Source organism: Macrobrachium nipponense, chromosome 16, assembly GCF_015104395.2.
Source record: "Macrobrachium nipponense isolate FS-2020 chromosome 16, ASM1510439v2, whole genome shotgun sequence".
NCBI classification, from domain to species: domain Eukaryota; kingdom Metazoa; phylum Arthropoda; class Malacostraca; order Decapoda; family Palaemonidae; genus Macrobrachium; species Macrobrachium nipponense.
This window is the reverse complement of record NC_087209.1, coordinates 18,226,849-18,239,348: the sequence shown is the minus strand read 5'-3', so window position 1 is coordinate 18,239,348 and position 12,500 is coordinate 18,226,849.

Sequence of the window (12,500 nt, the reverse complement as noted above, 5' to 3'; positions counted from 1 at the left end):
AACTGCGTTGAGGTTTCCCTCCTGTTACACCCATCAACCCTTTTACTGTCAGTTTATGTTTCATCGCTGAATGGCCTCATAGGTCCCAGTGCTTGGCCTTTGGCCTAAATTCCATGTTCAATTCATTAGGCTCTGCTTTGAGTGCATGGTTAACAATGAACATGGGGCCGAAGAGAATTAAAAGCGTCAAAAGCAAGTGGTATTATGAGCAGAAGTAGAAGTTGTAGAAGATTATGCTGAGCCATATCTCCATGTCAGTGATTTGTTATGTTGGTCATGTTAGACGGAATTCCCAACATGTTGAATAGAAGTGTTCGATGACAAATTGCTTAAAAGCTTTATTATGACCTCTGCTATAAATCTTTTATAATACTACTATAGTTGATTCACATCACCCGTACATCTGATGTCTAGGCCAGTCCCTTACGACGCTCCTGATTGGCTGTTGATAGGCCAGTCACAAGAAACTCTGTCTCTCTCGAGAGTTCACATAGGCAGGATGTATGTTCCACCTCTCCTTAGGGATGCTTTTGAAAGACGTATCCCTCAGGAGAGATGGAACATACGTCCTGCCTATGTGAACTCTCTCGAGAGACTGAGAGTTTCCAGCCTTGTGATTGGCTTATCAACAGCCAATCAGGAGCGTCGTAAGGGACTGGCCTAGACATCAGATGCAATGCTAATGTGAATCTACTATAGTATTACTTCTAGTTTTATCACAACTAATGCCACCCATCTTCAAACAACCTATTTGTAAACAAGTCAAAACAAAGTTTTTGTGTAGTCACTTTTTGTAATTATAGTCAGATTGACAAGGAGGACCGTGCAAGTCATCGAAAGCTTTCTGCTTTTTATATAATTTAAAAATATCAAAATCAAGACATGCTACTGTGGATTTACTTTCCCATACTATTGGAAATATTAAATTATCAGAATACTTTCTTGTCTGAGACTTAATATCAGAATTTTTGTTAATATTTTTTTTCGCATTTTCTTCGTTCCAGAACATGATTTTTTCGTCGTCATGGTTCTCATGGGCCCTTCCGCATGTACTACAACGTCGTCATGGGAGTATTCGTCCATCATGAAAAGGTAAAGTGACTTTGATTTCAGAGTTGTATTAGTGCAATTGATTATTGATGTCCTGATGCAAACGTTAGACACATAAACAATCCTGCATTACACCGCGTAATGGGGTAGTGCCGTCAGTGCACCTCATGTGGTGCACTGTAGACATTACTTAAGGTTCTTTGCAGCATCCCTTCGGTTTAGCTGCAACCCCTTTCATTCCTTTTATTGTACCTCCATTCACATTCTCTTTTCTTTCATCTTACTTTCCATCCTCTCCTAGCAGTTGTTTAATAGTGCAACTGCGAGGTTTTCCTCCTGTTACACCTTACAGACCTTTCTGCTCAATTTACCTTTCAGCGTTGAATGACCTTATATGTCCCGGCGCTTGGCCTCTGGCCACACTTCTATAATCCATTCCAGCATGCATTATGTGTGTGTGTGTGTGTGTGTGTATGTGTGTGGATGTGTCTGTACTTCCATACATAATTGCATCCATTCAACCATAAGAAGGTGATATGGCATACAGCATTTTCTTAGATTTGGTTTTTAATATTGACCTGATTTTCAGCTTATTTTTTTTTTATTTGAAAGACGTGAATCATTAGTTTTATGGATTCTGAATACTTATAAGTCAAACGAGGTTAACTTTAAACTAATGAGGTTTTACATACATAATCTCTTTTATCTCGGCATTAATGACATTTAAGATTTTTAGACTTTCTCTTCGTAATGCAAAGATATATCCGCATCTTTATACGATAGAATCTTCCATGCAGCAACCACGAGGTTTTACCTTCACTCTCCCTGTGAATAAGAGAATATTCCATTATAGTTACTCAAGTCCCAGGAATTCCATGGAACATCCTGAAAGAGGGGGAATTCATTCTGAAGAATAAGTTTGGTTTATAAATGAGTGTATTCTTTATTAACTCTGTTATTTCACATTGATAAGGTGTATTCGCTTTTTGTGAATTAAAAGCAAAAAAAGTAAAACTCGATTTTCCACTGTTATAAACTAGTATATAGCATAATGTATTTGCAATATTTATCAAGTAAAGCTGTTGTTTTCCTACATTTGTTAATATAATAAACATGATTTGCTTACATGATTTACCAAGAATAACAAATATTACGGCCAGAGATAATGACGCCCCAAACTCAAAAGTTCCTCGTTACTAGGGTTTGGGTTTTCAGCACCGAAATTGGGGATGGGGCCTAGTTATTGCCGTCAGTGCACCTCACGTGGTCTACTGTAGGCATTACTTAAGGGTCTTTGCAGCATCCCTTCGGCCTCCAGCTGCAACCTCTTTCATCCCTTTTACTGTACCTCCGTTCATATTCTCTTTCTTCTATTTGACTTTGCAACCTCTTTAACAGTTGATTCATAGTGCAGCTCCGAAGCTTTATTCCTGTTACACCTTCTGAACACTCTTACTGTCACTTTCCCTTTCAGCACTGAGTGACCTCATAGGTCGCAGTGCTAGGCCTTTGTCCTAAGTTCTATATTCAGTTCGATTGAACGCCGCTAGATGGACTGATCAAGCTGACTTGGCATGAGTATATAAATCAAGATGTAGTTAATAGTTTATTTTAACTTAAAATTGATCGTCCGTTGCAAAAAAGGGTCTTAAAGTCTGTTTAACCGTCCAGTCATGGGGTAGAATTATTCAAATTTAGACAAATGATCCAAGATAACGTCGCCCTCATGAATCTCGCGAAATGATGATTTTAATTTATTTCATTCATTCTGTTATAAGTGTTTCTAACGTGACCAGGTTCATTCATGGATCAGTTTTCTGACATTTAATTAATCATAAGTATATTTTATTGAAATTCACTTTTCTTTTTTTCCTTGTTGGTTTTTCCCATTTATATCATTTACCTCTTTTTGGATTTTTAGTCTTCTTCGGTTATAAAATTTTATTTTGATTCCCAGCAATTATAACTTGATTATATCTAACCATATTTTTACTCTATGAATTTGTGTATTTTTAAATATTTTTAAATAAAGATGTAAATTTTGCATTGTTAGTTATGAAATTCGATTTAAATTCTCAACAATTATAACTTTATATTTTACAATATTTTTACTTTAGGGTTTTATGCATTTTCAACTGATTCAATAAATCTGAATTTTATTTTTATCCTTTGGCGATCGACAATTATAACATTATTGTGTATAACTATTAGTCCGGCAGCCTGGACCATTGAGATACAACGAACGAGATACCGACTGTAACCCCTACTGGTATTTAAGAGTAGACTTGTAAATTGTGAACAATGACCGTCTGCCGAAAATATATATGGGTGGCTTACTTAACAAGCACCACTAATTGCCTGTTAGACTTTGGGTTTAGATCCAATATATGAGATACCAGATGAAACTAATATATAATATATCTGCAGACTCTATGATTATAGAATGACCAGTGACAGACATTTTGGAGGGTGGGTTCCCCCTGACAGACGCACTGAAAAGGGGGCGTTAATTGGATCTAGATCCAACTTAGGAGATACCGAGTAAAATTTACACTACAATAGCATTGCACATCCTAGAGTACTGCGGTGTTAATGGCAGACATTTTAGTGGGTGGTTACCCCCTGACAGACGCCCCACAACGAGTGGGGTTAGGGGAGACAGGATCTGCATCCAACATTGGAGATACCAAGTAAAATTCGTACTACAATATCACTGCACATCCTAGAATGCTGTGGTGGTAATGACAGACATTTTAGTGCGTGGTTACCCCCTGACAGACACCCCACAACGAGTGGGGAGGGGGAGGCGGAGACAGGATCTGCATTCAACATGGAGATACCAAGTAAAATTTGTACTACAATAGTACTGCACATCCTAGAGTACTGCGGTGGTAATGGCAGACATTTTAGTGGGTAGCTACCCCCTGACAGACACTCCACAACGAGTCGGGGGGAGGGGGAGGGGGAGTTGGAGACAGGATCTGCATCTAACATCGGAGATACCAAGTAAAATTTATACTACAATAGCACTTCATATTCTAGAATGCTGTGATGGTAATACCAGACATTTTAGTGGGTGGTTTCCCCCTGACAGACACACCCTAACAGGTGGGCAGTGGAAGGGCAAGCCCTGATAATTAATGTCTAGACTAGAATAGTAGGCTACTATTGACCCTTATTATACATTATCGTGATATATTTAATAAATATTTTTATCCTTTCTATATTTTTGTATTTATTTAATACAAAAATTATCTTTTTGTTTCATAATTATAAATAACAGTTATCTGTAGCCCCATAATCATTCGGTCATATTGTTTTGTCTAGCAAGCAACTGACTTCAATTATAGTACTCGCTTTAATATCCTTGTTTACGAGATGAAAATTAATGTAGCGGTGGCTGGAAGACTGGCACTGTAAAGTAGCATGTAAGTTCTTATCATTATTAGAGTTATTGCTGTAAAATGTCTATGTACATAACATTTGTTAAGTAGAGTAATACGCACCCATTAAATAGGTAGTAATACATTATGTAAGATAATACGCTATATTAGGTACAGATCATAATAACTGCGCTATAGCCTACTCCGTTTGTTTTATCGAAGCAGGACTACCTTCTTTTGGTTTCAACTGACTTTTATAATAATGAGATCATGGATACATTTTTGTATTATCAGTTTTATGAATGAATAATATTGTTACTATAGTCGATTTTGATTTTTTTTTCGGCTTGTGTAAAATTCGTCAGATATAATACACCTGGCTGAGGAAGGACACAGAGGATCTCTGTTTTTTAAACAATCTCTCCACACACCAAATTCATTCGAACATTTCCATTCTCTCAAGAAGATTATGAATAAATATAAGAGCAAACTAGACCAAAGAAATAATCACCTAGCATTAATATAAAGGAAACAAGTGAAATGAAAAATTAGTGCGATTGTGGCTTCTGCAGTCATGACATTTTTTACATTCTCAGTCCATCAGGAATTTACTTTGTCGTTTTTCTTTTTTTTTAAATGATGAAATTAATTTTGCATTTCGTTTTACAATTCATTTTGCAGTTCCCCTGAGCCATGCTGACGTCAATCACAGTACCTTTGTCATCCCATTCTAGTATAATCTTCATCCCATTCCTAATATAGTCTTCATGAGACCCGGTAACGAAAATTCCCAAAATTCCCAAAATTCCCTTTATGGAGGAGTCAATCCACCCCCTCCCCCCTTTTTTTCTTTTTGCTCTTCCTTCCTTTTATCTGTCACATGTTGCTCCTGATTAGTTCCGATATTTTTTTTTCTTTACCTCCCCTTTCTCATTCGACGCTTTTCCCCTTCTTTTCGTAGCCCGCATGTGTTTACAAGGGTTGAGAGTTGATCATTATGTTAATCTCATCCCCTTCGTCATATTGTGTTTTAGTTTGTCATTATCTTGTTCATATTTCCTTTGTTATATTCTGTTTTAGATTAAACTTTTGTTTCGTAAGGTTGTGTAGCCTTTAAGTATGTTGTTATTTTGCATTCATTTCGCCATCGTCTGTCTGTTGCTTTTGTATTCTTTAGTGCATTATTTGTATCCCCTCCATTATCGCGTGTCGCTTGTCTCCCCCACCCTCCTCTCTCTCTCTCTCTCTCTTCTCTCTCTCTCTCTCTCTTGTAGTCCTAAGTGCGTTATTTGAATTCCCTTAGTTATCGCTTGTTGCTTGTCCCCCGCCTCTCTCTCTCTCTCTCTCGTCTCTCTCTCTCTCTCTCTCTCTCTCTTATTCAGTTTTTCATCTAACCTATCCGCCTACAATTTCATTAAGCGATTAAAGCCTCAAAGAGCGCCACCCCTCCCCGCCAACCCCACCCCCCACCCCCCTCAAAAAAAAAATCAAGGACGGAGCGATAATTCATTAACATCATTTTACGAAATTCGTTTATGGACGTGACGTAATCATTCCAGAGGGACTCCCCTCCCCCTTTCACCCCTCCCGCCCCTCCTCACGTCGACGAAGCTTTTTCAAAAAAGCTAAAGTGAATTCGGGTGACGTTTGACAAGGCCAACTTTTCTCTCTTCCCTCGAGACCCTTTTCATTATGTCTTTTGAATCCTTGATTACGTGACAGATATTATTTCCCTCTCTCTCTCTCTCTCTCTCTCTCTCTCTCTCTCTCTCTCTCTCTGATCTCAGGATTTTTTATATCGGATAAAATCGCGGAGCGTTTCATTTCCGCGTGTTTCACTCCAGGCATGATTTTAGGGAATGAGTTCACGTACCGGGACCTTGTTTGATGTGGAGGTTTGAGAATGAAAGAAAATGCATTGCGTTTGGTATGCACTTCCTAGGAAAACCTACCTATATCGTAATTTAACCAGACTACTGAGCTGATAAACAGCTCTCCTCGTTTCTCGCAAAATAAAAAATTAACAATTTTAGTCAACAGAACGAAAATAAAAACAGAAATTGATAACGCTTTATTCGTCTCCCCCCCTCCACCCCTCTCCCAACCCAAAATATTAACAATTGTAGTAATCAGAACGAAAATAAAAATAATTGATGACGCTTTATTTGTCTTTCGCAAAAAAAATTAACAATTGTAGTAAATAGAAAGAAAATAAGAATAAAAATTAATGACACTGTGTAATCGTCTTTCCAAATTGCCTCTTTCAAAGTCGTGATGGTGGTATTATAGTTCCCTGTTATCAATGGTCGAACTATATAGCGAATGATTTATCAGTCCTGTGAATTTTAATGGCTTGTGATTAATTCTAGAGTATTGCTTTGTGAATTCGTCGGGGATTTCCATCGGAATGTATCGTGATTAAAATGACTTAAGTTGTTTTAATTGTTTTATTGCATTTTTTTTAGTTTACTTGCATCAGTGGCTTTACCTCAGTTATTATAATTATGATCTATATTCTGTATTAAGGATATTTCACATAATTTTTATTAGTTCATTGTTAAGCTATTTTTATTATTACTAACTTTTTTCTGTTCATTTGCGTCAACGTCTTTACCTCAATTATTATAATTGTGATAAAGTTTCTGTATTTATGATATTTCATATAATTTTTATTAGTTTATTGCAAATTATTTTTTTATGATCTAACTTGCACTTTTTTTATGGAATATAACATCAGAGGGTTTCATAATACTTTGATTTATTGGTTGTTATGATGTTTTCTTGTAATGTAACCTTGAATTCACTATGAAATATTACCTCAATTTTTCCTTGAATTACCTTTGACAAGCATGATACTGATTACAATGGTTTCTTGGTAAAAAGCCAGTTCCTTTATAACTTTAATAGTCTCTCATTTGTCCGCGTGATATTCCAGATTGGTATAGATATTTCCCGTCCTTTATCTTGAAAAAATTCTCAGAAAATTAATTTTATTGTCATATATAAAATCTGTTTTTAAATATCGTCCCCATTTGTCTTTGCTGCTACCGGGAATTTTTCCTTCACTTTAATTTATTTCATTTCTTTGTGCCGATGGATCAATCCTTCCCTGTCGCTTATTCTATTTTCGCTTCCGTTGATTTAGTCCCACCCTATGTTTGCAGTGCCTGAGTGTTATGGGCCATGAGAGTTATTCCTCATGCCGTTAATACCCCGTGCTCTCTCTCTCTCTCTCTCTCTCTCTCTCTCTCTCTCTCTCTCTCTCTCTCTCTCTCTCTCTCTCTCCGACACCTGTCTGTGTATCTGCCTCTCTCTGCATAACAATCTCTCTCTCTCTCTCTCTCCTCGTCTTTAAAAGCTTAACAGAAGTCTGTCACCACTTGTATTAAGCTATTAAGGCATTAAAATGTTACATCCCATGTCCGGAGCGAAAATGGTAACGAGAGAGAGAGAGAGAGAGAGAGAGAGAGAGAGAGAGAGAGAGAGAGAGAACTAAGTAACTACGTTTTACAGAATTTGTTTTTAGGGTCCCTGTCGCTCTCCTTCTCCTCCTTCCCCCTACCTCCCTCCATCGCCGATGGATTTGAAAGCTAATTAAACAAATGTTTGACACGGTTGAATTTTGCCTACTGCTCTGACCCCTTTTCATTATTCCCGTTGGATATTTGATCAGGTGACGGCGGTGGTCATCCGTTGTCAGTCCGTCGATACTTTTTTTTTTTTTTTTTTTTTTTTTTCTCTCTCTCTCTCTTTTTTGAGAAATCGTGGGAATTCTGGGAACATTTAATTTCCGTCTGCTTTTGGGAATGCGAGGTTCAGACCACTTTATTCTTTTTTAATTTTTCCAAATACTTGAGAGAGAGAGAGAGAGAGAGAGAGAGAGAGAGAGAGAGAGAGAGAGAGAGAGAGAGTTGTGAAGGCGAAGTTCAAACCACTTTGTTCGTATTTTTTTTATTTTTCGAAATATTTGATAGAGAGAGAGAGAGAGAGAGAGAGAGAGAGAGAGAGAGAGAGAGAGAGAGAGAGAGTTCTGAAGGCGAAGTTCAGAACACTTTGTTCGTTGTTTTTAATTTTTCCAAATACTTGTGAGAGAACGAGAGTTGTGAAAGCGAGGTTCAAACAATTTTATTCTTTACTTTTAAATTTCCTAACACTTTTGAGAGAGAGAGAGAGAGAGAGAGAGAGAGAGAGAGAGAGAGAGAGAGAGAACATGCAGGCAGTGGTTCATTGATACTCCCTGAGGCTGATGAAGGAGTTTCTGTTAAAATTTAGAAATTGGTTGAGGAACCAAGCAAAAATTCCAACTAACTTCACTTGAAAGTCAGTTGGGGCTACTGCCCCCCTCACGTAGCTCAAATTATTGCACTTGATTTAATTTTGTCCTTAGTTTATGGTCATTAATGACAATTTGGGGTAACTCTCCTCTCTCTCCTCTCTCTCTCTCTCTCTCTCTCTCTCTCTCTCTCTCTCTCTCTCTCTTGTGAAACCTTCGTTCCACACCAATTTCATTAACCCATTAAAGCATAAAAATAAAATATTCTATTTGCGGAACGAAAAAGAACGCAGAGACGAGGCAATAACTCATTAACCAGCATTTTATATTATTCGTTTGGCAGGGGTTGATGACATATTGCGTGGCTTGCTACTCCAACCGCCCCCCCCCGTCCCCCCCCCCATCCCCCCTCCCTCACCCCTCTGTAAATGGATTTAAAGTTAATTAAAGTTATGTTTGACAAAAGGTAGAGTTTTAACGTATTCCTTGACCCCGTTTCATTATGCTTGGTGGATGTTTGATCGGATGATGGAGGCGATATTGGCCAGTTTCTGCTATCCTGGAGATTTCATGGAATCTGTTTCGGTTGGTCCTGGAAAATTTCGAATGGAAGTCTGTCAGGTTTACCTGGATAATGTCAAGGGATCGTTAGGTTTACCTGGATCTAATGTCAAGGGATCTGTTAGGTTTACCTGGAAAATTTCACGGATCTGTTAGGTTTACCTGGATAATTTCATGGAATCTGTCGGCCTTACCTGGATAATTTCATGGAATCTGTCAGCTTTACCTGGAAAATTTCATGGAATCTGGTAGGTTTACCTGGAAAATTTCATGGAATCTGGTAGGTTTACCTGGAAAATTTCATGGAATCTGGTAGGTTTACCTGGATAATTTAATTGAATCTGTCAGGTATACCGGAAAAGAAAATTTCATGAATATGTCAGGTTTACCTGGAAAATTTCAGATCGGTCAGGTTTTACCTAGATAATTTTCTTGGAATCTGTCAGGTTTACCTGGAAAATTTCATGGAATCTGTCAGGTTTTTCCTGGAAATTCATCGAGACCTTCCTTTCTGTCAAATGAATTTAAAGTATTATTGGCGTTGCGAAGTGATTCGATAAGTATGTAGGTTCCTTTAGATTTATCATTCGCTGTTAGTTAGAGGACTGGTGGGGGGGCGGGGGGGGGGGGGGGGGGGGGGGGGAGAAGGCAGGAAAAAAAAGAGAAGGAGAGATTAGAGAGGGATGGAAGAAGTGAGAAAAGAGCGAGCGTTGAAGGAGAGGAGAACGGGAAGCAAGGTAGGAAAGACGGATAAATAGCGGAGGGAAGGAAACAAAATGGGGAGGTAGAGAATGAAAGGAGAAAGACAGGAAGAACAGAGGAAGAAGATATAGGAAAACTCATAAGGAATAGTAAATGAATACATGATACGAAATTTAGTCCCCCGTTAAAAATGCATGAAGCACTAACGTAAAGAATTCGGTGGTAGTAGCGTTTCCATGTTGCTAACATTTGCGATGAATTGACCAGATATCTTGATTATTTTGTGGTGCTGTCTGACAATGGCATTTTAATTAGTAATGACCCCCAAGAACTGGCCCACTCAGAAGATAATATGAAGAGCTAATTAGATCATTGTCATCAGTACGCTTATGAGTTGTACTAGCTTCGTAATGCTCTCTCTCTCTCTCTCTCTCTCTCTCTCTCTCTCTCTCTCTCTCTCTCTCTCTCACTTAAAGTAATTACTGGTTGAAATAGATCCCTCAGCTGAATTAGACGGAAATTAAATGCCACATGGACCTCGATCGATTCCTCAAAAATTCTTGAGAAATCGGGACTGGACGAAATTATCTTCGTCATCTGATCAAATTGAACTCCCGGAATTAAATGGGGTCAAGAGGAGATGAAATTAGGTAAAGTCTAGAATTTACTTTATCCAGTAATGGAGGTAGAGATGGAAGAGGGGCTAAGTTGAGAGTAAGTGTCTGAAAGTTATGAGCAACCGAAGAAATTCCGGAGAGGAACTTTTAATTAAAAGAGACCGCTGAATTATAATTGCCTCTTGAATTATAATTCTTTACGAACGGGAACGTTATAGTGTTTGGCTTGATTGGAAGATTGGAAAATGGAATTGGAGTGGAAAGGTTACATTACTGGAATGAGTAGGATTTAGATTGCTAACTAGATGAAATCTGGATTAGGTTAATAATAGACCGGCGTTAGGGAAGCAGTGGTCATTGATGAGGGGAGAGAGAGAGAGAGAGAGAGAGAGAGAGAGAGAGAGAGAGAGAGAGAGAGAGAGTTCATTTAGTAACAATAGTCTCCAGAAATCGGAAACTTCCTCCAAATCTTCATAATTACCACTTCTCATATTTAAAAAAAAAAAAAATCCAGATCTAGAGATTTGTCCAAACTTATTGCCAGCCATGAGAGTTACCTTTGGTGACATTTTCGTAGAAGTCCACTCGTAACCTTTGGTATAACCTTCCTGTCAAACAAACCAGGGCAAAAACATAATGACCCAAGTTGGAGGAGTAACGAGGTTAAGCAATTTCCACCACACAAAAGAACCCGTTTCCCGGAAAGTTATATTTCTGTCTCTCACGTAAAGTGATTACTTGCTTCGAGGAACGACTTCGGCAGAGTTTTCGTCAAAGTCCAGACAAAACTTTATTTGTAATCCTGTTTACAAAGAAACAAAAAGGCAAACTGACAAACCGTACAAAGAGAGAACTTCTGGTGACGAATAATAACGGGATTAGCCGGGGACAAGAAACCAAATGTATCATTAATCCAAGTGAAATTTATAGGTAAATTAACAACTTGCTTTCACAGAGACGTTTTAGAATACTATATGTTTAAAACAGACGAGGCCTTCCTATTCGCAGGAGCTTTAGAACGATATTTGTAGGTTAAAGGAAAGACTCAGGTTTTGGACTCTGGCCAGGATTCCACAGCTGAAGTTCGGGTTACGAAGGAGAGCTGTGATTCCACGACCAATATGAATAAGATATCATTCTGAATGGCATCTCAGGGCTCGTCCTTATCTTCTTAATCATGTAGTAGAATCAGAAGTTCAAAGTTGTGGGACAAGTTTTTTTTCTTTTTTTCTTTTTCGGGTTGGCATGACTTTTGACTCCACAGTTTCTTGTCATTTATCTGATTTAGTTAATGTTTTCTGTCTTATCGCTGACTTTGTTGTCGTTGTAATTGTTGGTGTTCTTGTTGGGGGGTTAAGAAAGCCTAAAACGGTATGAAAAGGGTGTTTCGCGTTGAATTAAAATTACAGGAGTTTTAGGATGGAATATATATGATTTATTTATTAGAATGGAAATGTAAAAGATAAATAATGTGAGTATTAAACGGTGCAGAAAAATTAATTATAATAAAATATAAAATTTATTTTAATTTTCGTTGTTTTTCTTTGTTATTTGTTTATTCATCATTTCCCAGTTGCTTTTTCTGTACTAGATTGCTTTCCATTTTGGGGTCATTATTGTTATAGTATTCTGTTTTTCCATCTGGGGTTGTAGTTTGGTTTATAATAATATGATAGGAATTAGGAAATTATGCACATAGAAAGAACAAACCTAACATTCCTTCCTCCAAGGTATCTGTAATTTCGCCTCACAACTTTAGGAACAAGTTCTCAGACTTTGGCATAAAATCATATCATAATTATGAACGGGATGACGAAACTTCCTATCTTTCACAGAAGGTAAAACAGTCAACGAATTATGTCCTCGTGCGTTGGTGGACGTCCAGAAATAGCTCCTCTTTCTTATTTAAAAAAA